This window comes from Loxodonta africana, chromosome 2, assembly GCF_030014295.1.
Source record: "Loxodonta africana isolate mLoxAfr1 chromosome 2, mLoxAfr1.hap2, whole genome shotgun sequence".
NCBI classification, from domain to species: Eukaryota; Metazoa; Chordata; class Mammalia; order Proboscidea; family Elephantidae; genus Loxodonta; species Loxodonta africana.
In genome coordinates this window covers 198,292,690-198,310,155 of record NC_087343.1, presented here as the reverse complement: position 1 = coordinate 198,310,155, position 17,466 = coordinate 198,292,690, and the positions used below count along the sequence as shown (strand labels likewise).

The 17,466-nt window shown below is 41.9% G+C and overlaps 1 pseudogene; it reads left to right on the top strand.

Moving 5' to 3' along the window:
- Positions 1-4,862: 4,862 nt before the first annotated feature.
- Positions 4,863-7,160, top strand: LOC100665939 (splicing factor 3A subunit 1-like; annotated as a pseudogene).
- The last annotated feature ends 10,306 nt before the right edge of the window (positions 7,161-17,466 follow it).

Genomic DNA, 17,466 nt, shown 5'->3' with positions numbered 1-17,466 from the left:
CAACTTCATTTGAATCTAAAAATATCTCTACAAATAGAATGTACAAATGTAAAATCTACAAATAAAAGTATAATTAAAATTAAAACTTAGTTAGAATACTTGTGTGAAAGAAAGTAGCTAAGAAGAATCTACAAAACGTTTGGTGATAATACTGGGATTCTTCAGCTGAACACTATTTCTGAACTCATCTCTGTTATAACCCTCCTGTTGCTTTCAGACATGAAAACAGTGCAATAAGTGCCCAAAGGACCAGTAACCAAACAGGCAGAGAAACCCTTGCCTACCCAAGGTCATCACATTCTTCGACTTAGAAGAATCCTTGGGAATGATCCTGGCCTGTGGTGCTCTCTCCTTCTGTATCCTCACAGTTCTGGTTCTGGGGGTCTTTTGAAGCTCTGAGACATTCCCATCATCAAAGCCAACAATCGATCTCTCAGCTACATTCTTTGCTTTCTCTGCTCCTTACTCTTCACTGATCATCCTACCACAGTGACCTGCCTCCTCCGACAAACAACTTTTGGAGTTGTATTCACAGTAGCTGCTTCCACCATTTTGGCAAAGACCATCACTGTGGTTCTGGCCTTCAAGGTCAGAAGGCCAGGGGGCAGGGTCAGGTACTACATAGGGCCCAGAGCTTCTAACTCCATTCTCACCTGCTCCCTGGTCCAAGTGATACTCTGTGGGATAAGGCTGGTGAGCTCTCTCCTCTTCCCAGACACAGACTCATACTCTGAACCTGGATTCATCATCGTACAGTGTAATGAGGGCTCAGCCTCTGCCTTGTACTGTGTCCTGGGCTACATGGACTTCCTGGCCTTGGCCAGTTTCTCCATGGCTTTTGTTGCCAGGAATCTCCCTGATACTTTCAATGAGGCTAAGTTCTGCAGTGTCTGGGTGTCCTTCTTACCCACATACCACAGCACCAAGGGGAAGGCCATGGTGGCTGTAGAGATCTTTTCCATACTGGCCTCCAGCCTGGGGTTACTGGATGCATATTTGCCCCAAAGTGCTATGTGATACTGCTGAGGCCAGACAGGAACACCCACTTAAGGGTAAAGAGGAAGGGAGATTTGAGGAACAGAGCTAATTCTGAAGCTTTGCCTTAAGGTTTTATAAAATATGAGCTTACTGTTGGAAAAAGGCCAACAAACATTACATTTCTCATTTATTCCTAAATTTTAATTATAGTTTCTCAGCAGGACTATTTTCCTAGGATAACTGTTGATAGAACCACCATCCTCAGATTTTATTCTTGATTTTCATCGCTGGGTCTTAACATTTCTGCTTATTGTAGGAATTACTTTTCCCTCTACCTTACTTTGGTCAAAACTCTAGTCGACATGAATCATCCAAGTAAAGTATATCTGTATATACTAGCAGAGAACAAACAGAAACTGAAATAAAAAATGCAATGGCATTTTCAAAAGCATCAAAAAATATAAATTGCTTAGAGATGAATCCAACAAAATATGTAAATATTCTATACTAAATGCTACGAAATATCACTTAGAGAAGTTCAAGGGAGACTAGATATTACAGTACATTTTACATTACAGACATTACATTACATTTTCATGGGTCATTTCTCCCCAGATTGATCTATAGACTTATTATAATCCCAGTCGAAGTTCCAGCAGGCTTTTTTGCAGAATTTGACAAACTGATTCTAAAATTCATATAGGAATGAAAAAGACATAAAACAGCTAAATTCTTGGGGAAAAATCAACATTATAGGGATAACACTATATGATTTCAAGACTACAGTGTGTTACGAGAATGAAGAGAGGATCAGTGGAACAAAATAGAGAGTCTAGAAATAAATCCACACATATTTTTGACAGCTAATTTTTGACAAAAAGTATAAAGTTAATTCAATGGAGAAAAGATAGCCTTTTAAATACATGATACTGAAACAATCCATATGCAAAAATATGAACTTTGATCAATACCTCACACCAAATACAAAAAAATTACTCAAAATGGACCATAGACCTAAAAGTAAAATCTTAAACTATAAAACTTCTAGAATAAAATGTAGGAGAAAATCTTTGTTATCATGAGTTATGAAGGTATTTCCTAGATTCAACACCAAAAGCACAATTTATACAAAAATGAAGTGATAACTTGGAGTTCATCATAATGATAAACTCTGCTCTTATTAAGGGAATAAAAAGTCAAGCCACAGAGTAGGAAAAATTTTTGCAAAGCTCATATTCAATAAAATATTTGTAATAAGGATAGAAAAAGAAGTCATTGGAACTCAATATTATGAAAACAAACAACCAAAATTTTAAGCGCCCACTTTGCCAAAGAGGAAATATGGATGGTAAATAAGCACAAATAACATCACTAGCCTTTAAGGAAATGCAAATTGAAACCATGGTTAAATACCACTACACATCTACTAGAATGAATAAACTAATGGGGAAGGCGCTCAGGTTCCTGGTAGATTTGAGATCTGTCATTTTTCTCTCACTACCCTCTCCACCGTGTTTTCTGCTCAGATGCTCCTTGACTATCAAGGGGTAACTTTAAGATTCAGAAGTGACTAGTATTGAATCTTGCCTTCAGTGTTTTCTGGCTGGGTGATCATGGCTTTGGATTTAATGGCATTAGGCCTGGATTCCCTCCTTTTCAACTTTCAAGGGATGCTTTTGCCATAATAACAGAGATACAGGGCAGAGTCAACTGTGTCTCTTACATCTCTCTCCACATGTTCAGGAAGGAAGTGATAAAAATGAATTTGCTTCTACTATGTGCTGATGGCACTCAGACATGTCTCAACTCTTGAACTACTTTGCATTTTATTTACAAACACACGCATGAACTCATTCGTCCTTGCTTTTCACTCACCTAACAATTTCACAAATAAGGCAAATGGATGAGGACTGCAGTCTTGCCTCTGAAATATCTTTCCCAGGTTGAATATGAGCTTTGTGAAAACTTAGTCTGTTGCTGGGTGTCTAGATGGACCGCTGCAACTAGGCCCTTGTGTGGAAGGGAAGTTTCCAGTGGGCTGACACCTTCCCACTTGTGTGTGAAGTCCCAAGTAGTGCAGTTGGCAGGGCTATGCAAGACTTCTTGGGGTATGTGTCAGCCACCAAAAGGTCAGTCACCAAAGGACGTGGGCGCAGGCCTATCTGGCTGTGACTTGAGCACCCCCAAATGGGCTACATTGCCACTGCCACCAGAGACCACCTCCAATCTGATGGGGGCCTTTATGAACTAAAGATGATGCCCATGGGGTTCCAGGTCCTTGAAAGTGCCCAGTTCTTCCCAGGTTTTCCTCCCAGGAGCAGACGGGGTCAGCAGCTGCAGATGTACCAAGGCCCTAGGGCCAGCCCCACTAGCATTCCAGGAATATGGCCTCATGGTCCAAGCCCACACCACCATCCCCACTTTCCTATCACCCATGGGTCACAGGACCCCTAACCTCATGGACAACCACCCACTGTTCCACACCTAGGATCAGGCCAGGAATCTGATCTGAATGAATCAGTCCTCTGTTTCTGTGAGGATCCAGAAGTCAAGCTCACCTGTCAACCCACCTTCTCCCAAGAAGTAGCTGGGGTGTACACGGTGGGCTGTAGAGATGCAACTGGCCTGGGATGACCCACTGAAGGTGAGCAGCTGCTACCGAGGCTTTTCTGGTCAGACCAAAGTACCAAAGTGGCCCCATGCTTCTCTTGTCAGGAGCATCTCCAGGGCAGGAAACAATGGAGGAGTTTTCCCAAGGGGAGCTGCCAGTGACAGCTTGGGAAACTGCAAAGAACATTCCCAAAATGTCTACCCTAGATGAGTCACTGGAATCACCTGTACGTACTAGAGGAAACATGGAAGTAATTCTCTACCTATTTTGGAAAATAAGACACCACTCTGGCCACAGAAAGAGGCAATAAATGTCCAGCGAGCCAAACCCGGCAGAACTTTTTCAAAGTGTACCCTTTAGTTTCATTGATAAACGTGTGATTTCCGTTGAAGATATGTGAATTGTTTCATTGACAGTTCCGTGAAGATTTGGACTTTGTCGCCAGTCCTGTCTTCCTATTGGTCCACAGTACACCCCCCTCCAGCATTCCCATCAAACCCTGATAGAGATGCAGAGTTGAAGGATTTGTCAGAGGAAAGCACAGACCCAGGCTCACCCTTGATGTAATCCAAAGGGGTCACATGCTGGTGGGGTATGGCTCCCTCCCGAGGCCATCCTTCAAATAGTCTAGTGGGTGTTCCCTGAGCCTCAGAAACTTCCAGCAGCTGAAGGGAGGGGAAAAGGAAAGGCATTTCTCTATCCCAGACACAACTCAGAGAGTATCTAGAATCTGCCCAAGATCACTGTGGAAGTGAAAGTACTGAGACTCAGTCTCAAATCTTTTCCTAAAAAGTCAAGGTCTTGGCATCAACCTCACCCCTTCAAAGATGACTTACTAAGTCACAGCCATCCTACCAGCTCATGGTACAGTTCATGCAGGAAGGCTATCTTGAAGCTCTGCTTGCTGACACCAAGGTGGACTGGCAGCCCTGAGAGTGGCAGTCATGCCAGCTGACCAGTGCAGGCAATGACCCTGTTGCCACCTGTGGCCACAGAGCCAAAATAGCCAACAGATGGAGAAGCATTCTCAAAGGAGGATTCTACCACTTCCAAGTCAGTGGTAGGAATTATTTACCCTCCTCCAGACATCAGGAACATCCTTGACAAAACTGCCAGCTTTGTGACCAGACGCAGGTCTGAATTTGAAGCTAGATACAACAGAAGGAGATCAACAACCCTGAGTTCAACTTTCTGAACTTCTACAACACTTATCATGCCTACCACTACAAAAACTCAGCGAATTCACAGAGGGGAAGGATTAAGAACCCTCAGTTGTAGTTCCTAAGGTCATGCAGCTGAACCAGAAGGTCCAAGCCCAGGTGATCCAAGAGACCATTGTACCTAAACAGCCCTTTCCTGAGTTTGAGTTCACTGCAGATCCTGGCCCCCCCACCTCAACCTTCAACCAGACATGGTAAAGCTGATGGCTTGGTTTGTGGCCTGGAATGGGAGCCATTTTCTGACCCAGGTGATGCAGAAAGCTGATGCGGACTTTCTCCACCCAAAGCACATGATCTTCATGTACTTTATGAAGCTGGAAGAGCACAATACCAAGATCTTGATTTCACCCAAAAGTCTGCTTCCAAAGCTGAAGAGGCTGAACTCCACCCTCAGAGATTTTGGATCAGTTATGTTACCAACTACAGTGGGCCAAGTTCCAGCAACATGAGAGGAAGAAAACAGGAGGAGGAGAAAGAGAAGGAGTGTGTGACTTATGCTCAGACCCACTGGCATGATTTTGTGGTGGTGAAAACAATGGACTTCCAGCCCCATGAGCAAGGGAACTTCCCTCATCCAACCACCCCCGCTAAGGAGGTAGAGGCTCAAATATTCATTGAGGAGCACTATGAGAATTTTGGAGAGCATGAGCAAGTCAAAATGGAGATTGAGTCTCATGAGAAGGAAGAGGAACAGAAGTCGAGAAGCCTCCTTCCCAGCCTAAACAGGACATTCAAGTGAAAGATATGGATGAAAGTTCAAACGATGAAGAAGAAGGGCTGGAAATACCCCCAATCCCAGAGACAACCATGCCTCCACCTCTGCCCCCAACTCCAGACCAAGTCATTGTCCACAAGAACTATGAATCCAAAGCATGCAGCCACTGCCTCGAGCCCCTGCTCCAGATGAATATCTTGTGTCCCCTCATCGCTGGGGAGAAGATCCCTGCCATCAAAGTACAGAAACACATGTGCATGACACTTCTTGACCCTGCTGACTACAGCATTGAGATTGCTGCAGCCAAGAGCAGAATGATGATGAGGTGTATGCACCAGGCCTGGCTATGGAGAGCCAACTTGAAACATTTGGCTGAGCAGCATACTGAAATCTTCCATGCAGAGGAAATAGCTGCTGGTAAGAAGGTTAGTGAGGAGGAGATCCAGAAGCCAGAGGAAAAAGTGACCTGGGATGGCCACACCAGCAGCATGGCCCAGACCCAGCATGTTGCCCAGGCCAATATCACTCTCCAGGAGAATAGTAAAGCTATTCACAAGGCCAAAGCCCTGGTGCAAGAAGATGACACCAAAGAGAAAATTGGCCCCAGCAAGCCCGATGAAATTGCCCACCTCCTTCCTCAGCCACCAACATCCCCAGCTCTGTCTTATCCATCACCTCATTGCCCCAAACAACCATAATGCCACCTCCCATTCACACCACAGTTGTGTCCACAGTTCCTGTCATGCCCCAGCCTCTGATGGCATCTGTGAACTGCCTGACCTTGTGCTCATTGATTGCTCCCATGCCACCCATCATCCTCATACCCAGAATCAAAGTGGTGACCATGGCTCCTTTGGCCCCCACATCATGGCACCTTGCCCACCCATTCTATGATTGTGCCAGCAGCCTTCATGCCAGCTCAACCTGTGGCACCCAGCTCCAGTCCCAGTGCCCCCTATCCACCTTCTGCCTCCCACAGAAAAGGAGTCTGCCTCCAAGAAACTGAAAACAGAAGATAGTCTCCAAGTAGGAGCTTCTGAGCAGAAACAAGGGTACGGTGTCCATCAAAGTCCAGTTCCCCAACATGTAGGTTATGACAGAATGGAAACTGAGTAGGCAGGTGCCGGTCTTCACTCTCCCACTCACAGATCAGGTCTTCATCATCAAGGTGAAGATTTGTGAAGCGATGAGCATACCTGCAGGGAAACAGAAGCTGCAGTACAAGGACATCTTCAAGGATTCCGACTCACTGGCTTCCTACAGGCGCCACAGTGGCACAGTGGTTAAGGTGATTAGCTGCTAACCAAAAGTCAGTGGTTCAAAATCACCAGCTGCTCCGTGGGAGAAAGATGTGGCAGTCTGCTTCTGTAGAGATTTACAGCCTTGAAAACCCTATGGGGTTGGTATGAGTCAGAATCAACTCAATGGCAGTGGGTTTGGTTTGGTTGGGGATTACTACAACATGGCCAATGGTGCCATCATCCACCTGGCCCTCAAGAAGAGAGGCGGGAGGAGGACGTAGAAAAAAGAAACACGCTATCAGGTCCCAGCCACTGTTGTTTTGGCCTCCTCTGTTGCCCATCCCCTGCCCAAACCCAGGAAACTTCCTGGGCTCTTGGGCCCTGCCTACACTTTTCTTTCCTTCTAACTCTGTGTGAAAATTCAGTTTCATCCTGCAGAGTTTCATCCCCTCCACCCCATCTCCATGTTGGCAAATGTAGCAGGACTTTCTAAACCACCCTCCTTCCCAGTGGTTTCTGAAATCCCTTTGTCTTAGGGTCTTGGTTTGAGGGAATTTCTCTCTTCAGTGTGTCCTTTAAGAAATAAGAGCCTAGGGATGGCCCACGGGAGAGTTGTGTCATGCCCGGGGCACTAGGCTGAGAGTATGGATGTCATCATTATGAATCATTTTGTATCTTGTAATGGACTTTCTAATAAACCACTTAGACCCTGTCGAAAAAAGGAAAAAATATTAAGGTCTTGATTCCCAGCACCCACCTCCTGGGCAGGGCACGGATGAGCTGACAATCATTGGGGAAATACAGTTAAAAACAAAATCTTCTCTCAACCCAGAAAACCTCTCCATGAACGGAAAAGAGAATGAAAATAGTTTTATTATTCCCAGGAAAGAAGCTTGAAACCCTGACATGTGCCTTTGCAACCAGTGGGAGGCTGCAGGGAAGTTCCCAGTACAAACACCCATCTAGTCCCTCAGAGTGAGTTCACAGAGCCTCCGTGATAATTGACAATATTTAAAATGAGACTTTTTACCAGTGCAAGCTTTTTTCTTCTTTTAATTTTATTTTGGTACAATACATACATGTCTTGGTTATCTAGTGCTGCCATAACAGAAACACCACAAATGGATGGCTTTAACAAAGAGAAATTTATTTTCTCACAGTCTAGTAGGTTACAAGTCCAAATTCAGGGCATCATCTCCAGGGGAAGGCTTTCTGCCTCTGTTGGCTCTGGAGGAAGATTCCTTGTCCTCAAACTTCCCCTGGTCGATGAGCTTCTCAGGCACAGGGACCCTGGGTCCAAAGGACGCACTCTGCTCTTGGTGCTGCTTTCTTGTTGGTATGAGGTCCCCAACTCTCTGCTTGCTTCCTTTTCCAAAAGTTGGTGCAGTCCATACCCCAGGGATACTCTCTTTACATTGGATCAGGGAGGTGACCTGAGTAAGGGTAGGTGTTACAATCCTACCCTAATCCTTTTAACACAAAATTACAATCACAAAATGGAGGACGACCACTAAATACTGGGAAGCGTGGCCTAACCAAGTTGATACACACATTTTGGGGGGGGACATAATTCAATCCATGACAATGCAACCCAAAAATTGCCATTTTAACCATTTTAAGGTATACAGTTCAGTGACATTAATTACGTTCAACATTCACCATTTTGCGCAAACATCACCACTATTTCCAAGAGTTTTCATCACCCCAAACAGAGACTTAGAATACAAACTTAAAATGTAACTCTTTTTCCTCCCTCCCCTTCAGTCCCTAGTATCTACTAATAACCTTTTGTCTCTATGCATTTGCCTAGCCTAGGTATTTCACGTAAGCAGAATCATACAATTTTTTTTTCTTTTGTGGACCTTCATTCAGCATAATGTTTTCAAGGTTTATCTATTTTATAACACGTATCAGAACTTCATTTCTCTTTATGGGTGAATAATATTTCATAGTAGGTATACACCACATTTTGTTTATCCATTCATCTGTTGATGGACACTTGGGTTGTTTACCCTTGGCTGTTGTGAATAATGCTGCAACAAATATTGGTGTCCAAGTACCTGTTGGAGTCCCTGCTTTCAAATCTTTTGGGTATATACCCAGGAGTGGAATTTCTGGATCACATGGTAATTCTATGTTTAACTATTTAAGGAACCACCAACTGTTTTTCCACCGTGACTGTACCATTTTATATCCTCACCAGCAATGGACAAGGGTTCCAATTTCTCCACTTCCTTGCCAACACTTGCTGTTTTACATTTTTCTAATTATAGCCATCCTACTGTGTGTGAATACGTATCTCTTTCTGTTTTGATTTTCATTTCCCTAGTGACTAATGACTTTAAGCGTCTTTGAATGTGCTTATTGGCCATTTGTATATCTTTTTTTGGAAAATATTTGTTCAAGTCCTTCGCCCATTTTTTAACCGGGTTGTCTTTTTGTTGTTGAGTTGTAGAAAGTTTTGTTTTTAGACCTCAAACAGATACAGAAAGGACCAAAGGGCTGCCAACATTCCTAGAAGAACAGTGAAACTGCCTGAGATTTGTGGGGTCCAGTGTTAGTGCTTTGTGCTATGAGGCTGAATTCTGCTGCTAGAAGGACCTTCAGGCTACAAAGGGGCTTCTTAGCAGGTTCCAACTAAGCCTTATCTAGAAGGGCCCTCACTCTGCCCCTCTCCTGATTGGATTTCCTGAGGACCTGATGAGAATATACAGTTGGCCCTCCATATCTGCGGGTTTTGTATCCGTGGATTCAACTAACCACAGATCAAAAATATTTGGAGGAAAAAAAGTTCCAAAAAGCAAAACTTGAATTTGCTGTATGCCAAGCACTATGCTGAATTCACTTGAAAAAAGTGATGACTAGGCATACCATGCTGTAGCCTCCCACCATTTCACCAATACTCAGTCTCTCTTCAGCACTCGTCTGAGCATCGTTCGCCTCACGTCTTGTCATTATTCCCTAAACAATATACTACAACTATTTACATAGCGTTTACATTGTATTAGGTATTATAAGTAATCTACAGACGATTTAAAGTGTACGGAGGATGTGTGCAGGTTATATGCAAATATTATGCCATTTTATATAAGGGACTTGAGTATCCCCTGATTTTGGTATGGGGGGTCCTAGAACCAATCCCTCATGGATCCCAAGGGACGACTGTACAGTAAATTAAAGAACTTTTGACAAAATCCTATTTCTGATCTTTAATATCTTCAGAAGACCCCAAGAATGTTAAGTATACAAATTACATACATAAATACACCTACAAATATAAATATACTATGCCAATTTAATATGGTAAAGTTCTTTTTAATCCTGGCATCATCTCCTTTAAATAAAATTTCATTTTCTCTGGATCCCACTCTGCTTTTCTAGGTATGGTATGCTCACATTATGAACAAACACCATGATAGTTTTTGAAAATACATGCTTATTGAAAAGACATGACTAGGACAGCATCTCTGTGGAGACATTTTCCATGTCAATGTATAGGTCCACTTCACTCTTTTTAAGTGACTGCAGAGGTTTCCATTGTCTAGGCTATTATTTATTTTTCCATTTTATTGTTCCAGTCAACACCTTTGCATTTCTATTTGTATATTAAAATAAATGCTCAACAAATTTATGGTTGAAAACACATTTTAAGTTAGTAAGGAAGTTACAGAATATACAAAGGTGTTTTTCTTTAAATTACACATTCCACATCATTGTAGGCCTCCACACAACTCTTCACCTTCTCCATCTCTCTAGCTTAAGAATCAATAGAACCACGTTGACAGGTCCCAGAGTTCTACCATGGAATAGAAGGAAGAGGCAAACAGCCAGAAAATGAGAAGTGGAGACATGGTTGCTCCTGGCCCCCAGTCCAGGAACTTCTAACCCTCTCACTAAAGGGCCTCATTAACGTTCCCCTGTTCCAACTTAGTCCCCACAAAGGGTAACGACCTTTTCCAGCCCTGGGACAGCTTCTGCCACTTGGACCTTGACTCTCCTCCCAAAAAAATCAAACTAAACCCATTGCCGTGGAGTCAATTCCCACTCATAGTGACACTATGAGTAGGACTGCCCCATAGGGTTTCCAAGGAGTGGCTGGTGGATTCGAACTGTTGACCTTTTAGTTAGCAGCTGAGCTCTTAACTACTTTGCCACCAGTGCTCCGACTCCCCTCCAGCACAGTGCTATTCGTGGTCTGAAAATGTTTCAATGACCCCTCTGTCCTCCACTCTCCAAAGTTATACCCTCCATCTGCCTTTCCTCCCGTGGTTTGGGTAAGAGTGCCATAAATTCTCTCTCAGCATGCCATTCTCTCTCTGCTCAGATCTCGTTTTCTGACACCATTTTCTTCCCTCCAAAATAATATATATATTTTTGGTACTAAAAAAGGTGACACGACTCCCTATTATCTGCATTTAAACCTCTTCTAACCTGTCCACACCTAAATAGTCACTGTGTATAAAACTCTCCTAACTCATTCATGGCACACCAGAAACTATCATTGGATCTCACAGACACTCATGATTTTTTACTTCTCCTTGGCTAACCTCTTTTCTGTGGACAGCTATTTCTGCCTGGGAACACTAATGTCACTACATACCCATGTTAACAGCCATTAATTTCCCCCACTTCCATGTCCTATTCCTTCCAGATTACCTTGAACTTCAGTATTTTGGCTGTATAAAATTTCATGAATTACATTTTGTGTTGGCATTAGAACAAATTTCTGTTAAAATTGGTATTTTCTATCAGCCTTACAACTTTCTTCTCACATTCTTGATAATGCCAGCAGTTCTAAACCATTGTGAAACTCATTTTCCTTTAAAGTGACATCCTATTTACACCAGATTACCTCTTTACATTTTTTTTATTAACTTTTATTGAGCTTCAAGTGAAAGTTTACAAATCAAGTCAGACTGTCACATATAAGTTTATATACACCTTACTCCGTACTCCCACTTGCTCTCCCCCTAATGAGTGAGCCCTTCAAGTCTCTCCTTTCGTGACAATTTTGCCAGCTTCCAACTCTCTCTACCCTCCCATCCCCCCTCCAGACAGGAGATGTCAACACAGTCTCAAGTGTCCACCTGATATAATTAGCTCACTCTTCATCAGCATCTCTCTCCTACCCACTGTCCAGTCCCTTTCATGTCTGATGAGTTGTCTTCGGGAATCATTCCTGTCCTGTGCCAACAGAAGGTTTGGAGACCATGACCGCCAGGATTCCTCTAGTCTCAGTCAGACCATTAAGTATGGTCTTTTTATGAGAATTTGGGGTCTGTATCCCACTGATCTCCTGCTCCCTCAGGGGTTCTCTGTTGCTCTCCCTGTCCGGGCAGTCGTCGATTGTGGCCAGGCACCAACTAGTTCTTCTGGTCTCAGAATGATGTAGGTCTCTGGTTCATGTGGCCCTTTCTGTCTCTTGGGCTCTTAGTTGTCGTGTGACCTCAGTGTTCTTCATTCTCCTTTGCTCCAGGTGGGTTGAGACCAATCGATGCATCTTAGTTGGCCGCTTGTTAGCATTTAAGACCCCAGACGCCACATTTCAAAGTGGGATGCAGAATGTTTTCAGAATACAATTATTTTGCCAATTGACTTAGAAGTCCCCTTAAACCATGGTCCCCAAACCCCCGCCCTTGCTCCGCTGACCTTTGAAGCATTCAGTTTATCCCGGAAACTTCTTTGCTTTTGGTCTAGTCCAGTTGAGCTGACCTTCCATGTATTGAGTATTGTCCTTCCCTTCACCTAAAGCAGTTCTTATCTACTAATTAATCAGTAAAAATCCCTCTCCCACCCTCCCTCCCTCCCCGCCTCGTAACCACAAAAGTATATGTTCTCAGTTTATACTGTTTCTCAAGATCTTATAATAGTGGTCTTATAAAATATTTGTCCTTTTGCCTCTGACTAATTTCACTCAGCATAATGCCTTCCAGGTTCCTCCATGTTATGAAATGTTTCAGAGATTCAGCACTGTTCTTTATCGATGCGTAGTATTCCATTGTGTGAATATACCAAAATTTATTTACCCATTCATCTGTTGATGGACACCTTGGTTGCTTCCAGCTTTTTGCTATTGTAAACAGAGCTGCAATAAACATGGGTGTGCATATATCTGTTTGTGTGAAGGCTCTTCTTTCTCTAGGGTGTATTCTGAGGAGTGGGATTTCTGGGTTGTAGGGTAGTTCTATATCTAACTGTTTAAGATAACACCAGATAGATTTCCAAAGTGGTTGTACCATTTTACATTCCCACCAGCAGTGTATAAGAGTTCCAATCTCTCCGCAGCCTCTCCAACATTTATTATTTTGTGTTTTTTGGATTAATGCCAGCCTTGTTGGAGTGAGATGGAATCTCATCGTAGTTTTAATTTGCATTTCTCTAATGGCTAATGATCGAGAGCATTTTCTCATGTATCTGTTAGCTACCTGAATATCTTCTTTAGTGAAGTGTGTGTTCATATCCTTTGCCCACTTCTTGAATTGGGTTGTTTGTCTTTTTGTGGTTGAGTTTCAACAGAATCATATAGATTTTAGAGATCAGGCGCTGGCTGGAGATGTCATAGCTGAAAATTCTTTCTCAGTCTGTAGGTGGTCTTTTTACTCTTTTGGTGAAGTCTTTAGATGAGCATAGGTGTTTGATTTTTAGGAGCTCCCAGTTATCGGGTTTCTCTTCGTCATTTTTGGTAATGTTTTGTATTCCGTTTATGCCTTGTATTAGGGCTCCTAACATTGTCCCTATTTTTTCTTCCATGATCTTTATCGTTTTAATCTTTATGTTTAGGTCTTTGATCTACTTGGAGTTAGTTTTTGTGCATGGTGTGAGATATGGGTCCTGTTTCATTCTTTTGCAAGTGGATATCCAGTTATGCCAGCACCATTTGTTAAAAAGACTATCTTTTCCTGAATTAACTGACACTGGGCCTTTGTCAAATATCAGCTGCTCATACTTGGATGGATTTATATCTGGGTTCTCAATTCTGTTCCACTGGTCTATGTGTCTGTTGTTGTACCAGTACCAGGTTGTTTTGACTACTGTGGCTGTATAATAGGTTCTGAAATCAGGTAGAGTGAGGCCTCCCACTTTCTTCTTCTTTTTCAGTAATGCTTTGCTTATCTGAAGCTTCTTTTCCTTCCATATGAAGTTGGTGATTTGTTTCTCTATCACCTTAAAAAATGACATTGGAATTTGGATCGGAAGTGCATTGTATGTATAGATGGCTTTTGGTAGAATAGACATTTTTACTATGTTAAGTCTTCCTATCCATGAGCAAGGTATGTTTTTCCACTTAAGTATGTCCTTTTGAATTTCTTGTAGTAGAGCTTTGTAGTTTTCTTTGTATAGGTCTTTTACATCCTTGGTAAGATTTATTCCTAAGTATTTTATCTTCTTGGGGGCTACTGTGAATAGTATTGATTTGGTTATTTCCTCTTCGATGTTCTTTTTGTTGATGTAGAGGAATCCAAGTGATTTTTGCATGTTTATCTTATAACCTGAGACTCTGCCAAACTCTTCTATTAGTTTCAGTAGTTTTCTGGAGGATTCCTTAGGGTTTTCTGTGTATAAGAGCATGTCATCTGCAAACAGAGATAATTTTACTTCCTCTTTGCCAGTCCGGATGCCCTTTGTTTCTTTGTCTAGCCTAATTGCTCTGGCTAGGACTTCTAGCACAATGTTGAATAAGAGCAGTGATAAAGGGCATCCTTATCTGGTTCCTGTTCTCATGGGAAATGCTTTCAGGTTCTCTCCATTTAGAGTGATATTGGCTGTTGGTTTTGTATAAAAAATAATGCCCTTTATTATGTTGAGGAATCTTCCTTCGATTCCTATTTTGATGAGAGTTTTTATCATAAATGGGTGTTGGACTTTGTCAAATGCCTTTTCTGCATCAATTGATAAGATCATGTGGTTTTTGTCTTTTGTTTTATTTATGTGGTGGATTACATTAATGGTTTTTCTAATATTAAACCAGCCTTGCATACCTGGTATGAATCCCATTTGGTTGTGGTGAATTATTTTTTTGATATGTTGTTGAATTCTATTGGCTAGAATTTTGTTGAGGATTTTTGCTTCTATCTTCATGAGGGATATAGGTCTGTAATTTTCTTTTTTTGTGATGTCTTTACCTGGTTTTGGTGTCTTTACCTGCTTTTGGTATCAGGGAGATGGTGGCTTCATAGAATGAGTTGGGTAGTATTCCGTCATTTTCTATGCTTTGAAATACCTTTAGTAGTAGTGGTGTCATCTCTTCTCCGAAAGTTTGGTAGAACTCCGCAGCATAGCCATCCAGGCCAGGGCTTTTTTTTTGTTGGGAGTTTTTTGATTACCGTTTCAATCTCTTTTTTTGTTATGGGTCTATTTAGTTGTTCTACTTCTGATTGTGTTAGTTTAGGTAGGTAGTGTTTTTCCAGGAATTCATCCATTTCTTCAAGGTTTGCAAATTTCTTAGAGTACAATTTTTCGTAATAATCTGATATAATTCTTTTAATTTCAGTTGGGTCTGTTGTGATGTGGCCCTTCTCGTTTCTTATTCGGGGTTATTTGTTTCCTTTCCTGTATTTCTTTAGTCAGTCTAGCCAATGGTTTATCAATTTTGTTAATTTTTTCAAAGAACCAGCTTTTGGCTTTGTTAATTCTTTCAATTGTTTTTCTGTTCTCTAATTCATTTAGTTCAGCTCTAATTTTTATTATTTGTTTTCTTCTGGTGCCTGATGGATTCTTTTGTTGCTCACTTTCTATTTGTTCAAGTTGTCGGGACAGTTCTCTGATTTTGGCTCTTTCTTCTTTTTGTATGTGTGCATTTATCGATATAAATTGACCTCTGAGCACTGCTTTTGCTGTGTCCCAGAGGTTTTGATAGGAAGTATTTTCATTCTCGTTGCTTTCTAAGAATTTCCTTATTCCCTCCTTGATGTCTTCTATAACCCAGTCTTTTTTCAGGAGGGTATTGTTCATTTTCCAAGTATTTGATTTCTTTTCCCTAGTTTTTCTGTTATTGATTTGTACTTTTATTGCCTTGTGGTCTGAGAAGGTGCTTTGTAATATTTCGATGTTTTGGACTCTGCAAAGGTTTGTTTTATGACCTAATATGTGGTCTATTCTAGAGAATGTTCCATGTGCGCTAGAAAAAAAAGTATACTTTGCAGCAGTTGGGTGGAGAGTTCTGTATAAGTCAATGAAGTCAAGTTGGTTGATTGTTGTAATTAGGTCTTCCGTGTCTCTATTGAGCTTCTTACTGGATGTCCTGTCCTTTTCTGAAAGTGGTGTGTTGAAGTCTCCTACTATAAATGTGGAGGTGTCTATCTCACTTTTCAGTTCTGTTAAAATTTGATTTATATATCTTGCAGCCCTGTCATTAAATATTTAATATGGTTATATATTCCTGATCAATTGTCCCTTCCTCTTTACATTTTTTAAGGAGGATCCCACAGGTCTTGTCCAAATCTTTCCAATTAGATAGCAGCTGCCCCAGATGCAGAGAGCTCCATGAATTTCCATCCTTCTCAGACACAGAGGAGAACTTTCTCTTATAGCAGAACTTCTCAATACTGAATGCCCATTAGAAACTGCTGGGCTGCTTAGATTCCACCCTGGACCTGATCAATCAGAACTCTGATGGAAGGAAGGTAGCTCAATATTTTTCAAAATTCTCCTGGAGATGCTACCATGTAACCAGGTTGTACCTTATAGTTATGAAAGTCCCTGCTTCCTTGAGTGTTATCTGGCAGGAAAGGACCAAGAAGGCACCAGCACTAAGGTAGGGCTCATTGATAAGTCCATTATCATAAATCTGAGGCCATAGTCCTCAAACCTGCTGATCTATGGAAGTGAAAGGAGAGAAGAAACCGAGGCAAAAGTGTCAGAGGCCACAAGTCAAAATTGTGTCCAAGATGTGTGGAAATGAGTGAGGGTCAATGGGGCTGAAGCATGGAAACTAAGCAGGGAACTGATGAGATGCGAGTCTGGCAAGGAGGCTGGGAATTGAAAGTGTCATTACAGTGAAGACCGAGGAAATTTAGGCTGTTATCCTGAGTCATGTAGCCAGCAGCAGGAAGGCAATAGCTTGTGTCTATGGAATGGACCTTAGTACCTGAAACATCTTAATGACAAAGGAAATGGAAAAGAGACCGTATGTTTCCCAGGTGTTTAGAAAGTGGGATTTCAAGACTCTCTGAATGGAAGTTGTAACTGGGGGAAAAAAATGCAGGAAATGATTCTGCTTTTCCAGTTAGAAAAACAGTATTGATGAAGTTGCCATTGAACTAAGGTAGGAAAACATAAGGAAGAGATGAAATCAAGGAAAGACAATGGGATGAAGAGTGTAAGAGGGGAAGTGGTTCCTTCCAAACATACCAGGTGAGAAACCCTGCTCTAAGGCCCCATTCCAGGGCACCATGTGTGCCTGTAGGGCTACACCATGAAATAAAGTTTCCAAGTACCCGAGAAATTGATAGAAGTTATTAAACTTCTATCCTCAGCCTATAGAGAAAAGTGAAAAAGACCTGTTTCCATGAGATCGGTGATTAGCACAAAGGAAAATTCAGAATGCAGTAAGCCTTGAAAACATGCAGAGTGAAATAAGTCAGACCAAAAGGACCACAAATTTAAATGAAATATCTGGAATAGGCGAATGTATAGAGACCAGAATTTATGAGTGGTTACCAGTGGTTTATTAGCAGGTGAAAGGAGAAAGAAGGAGTTACT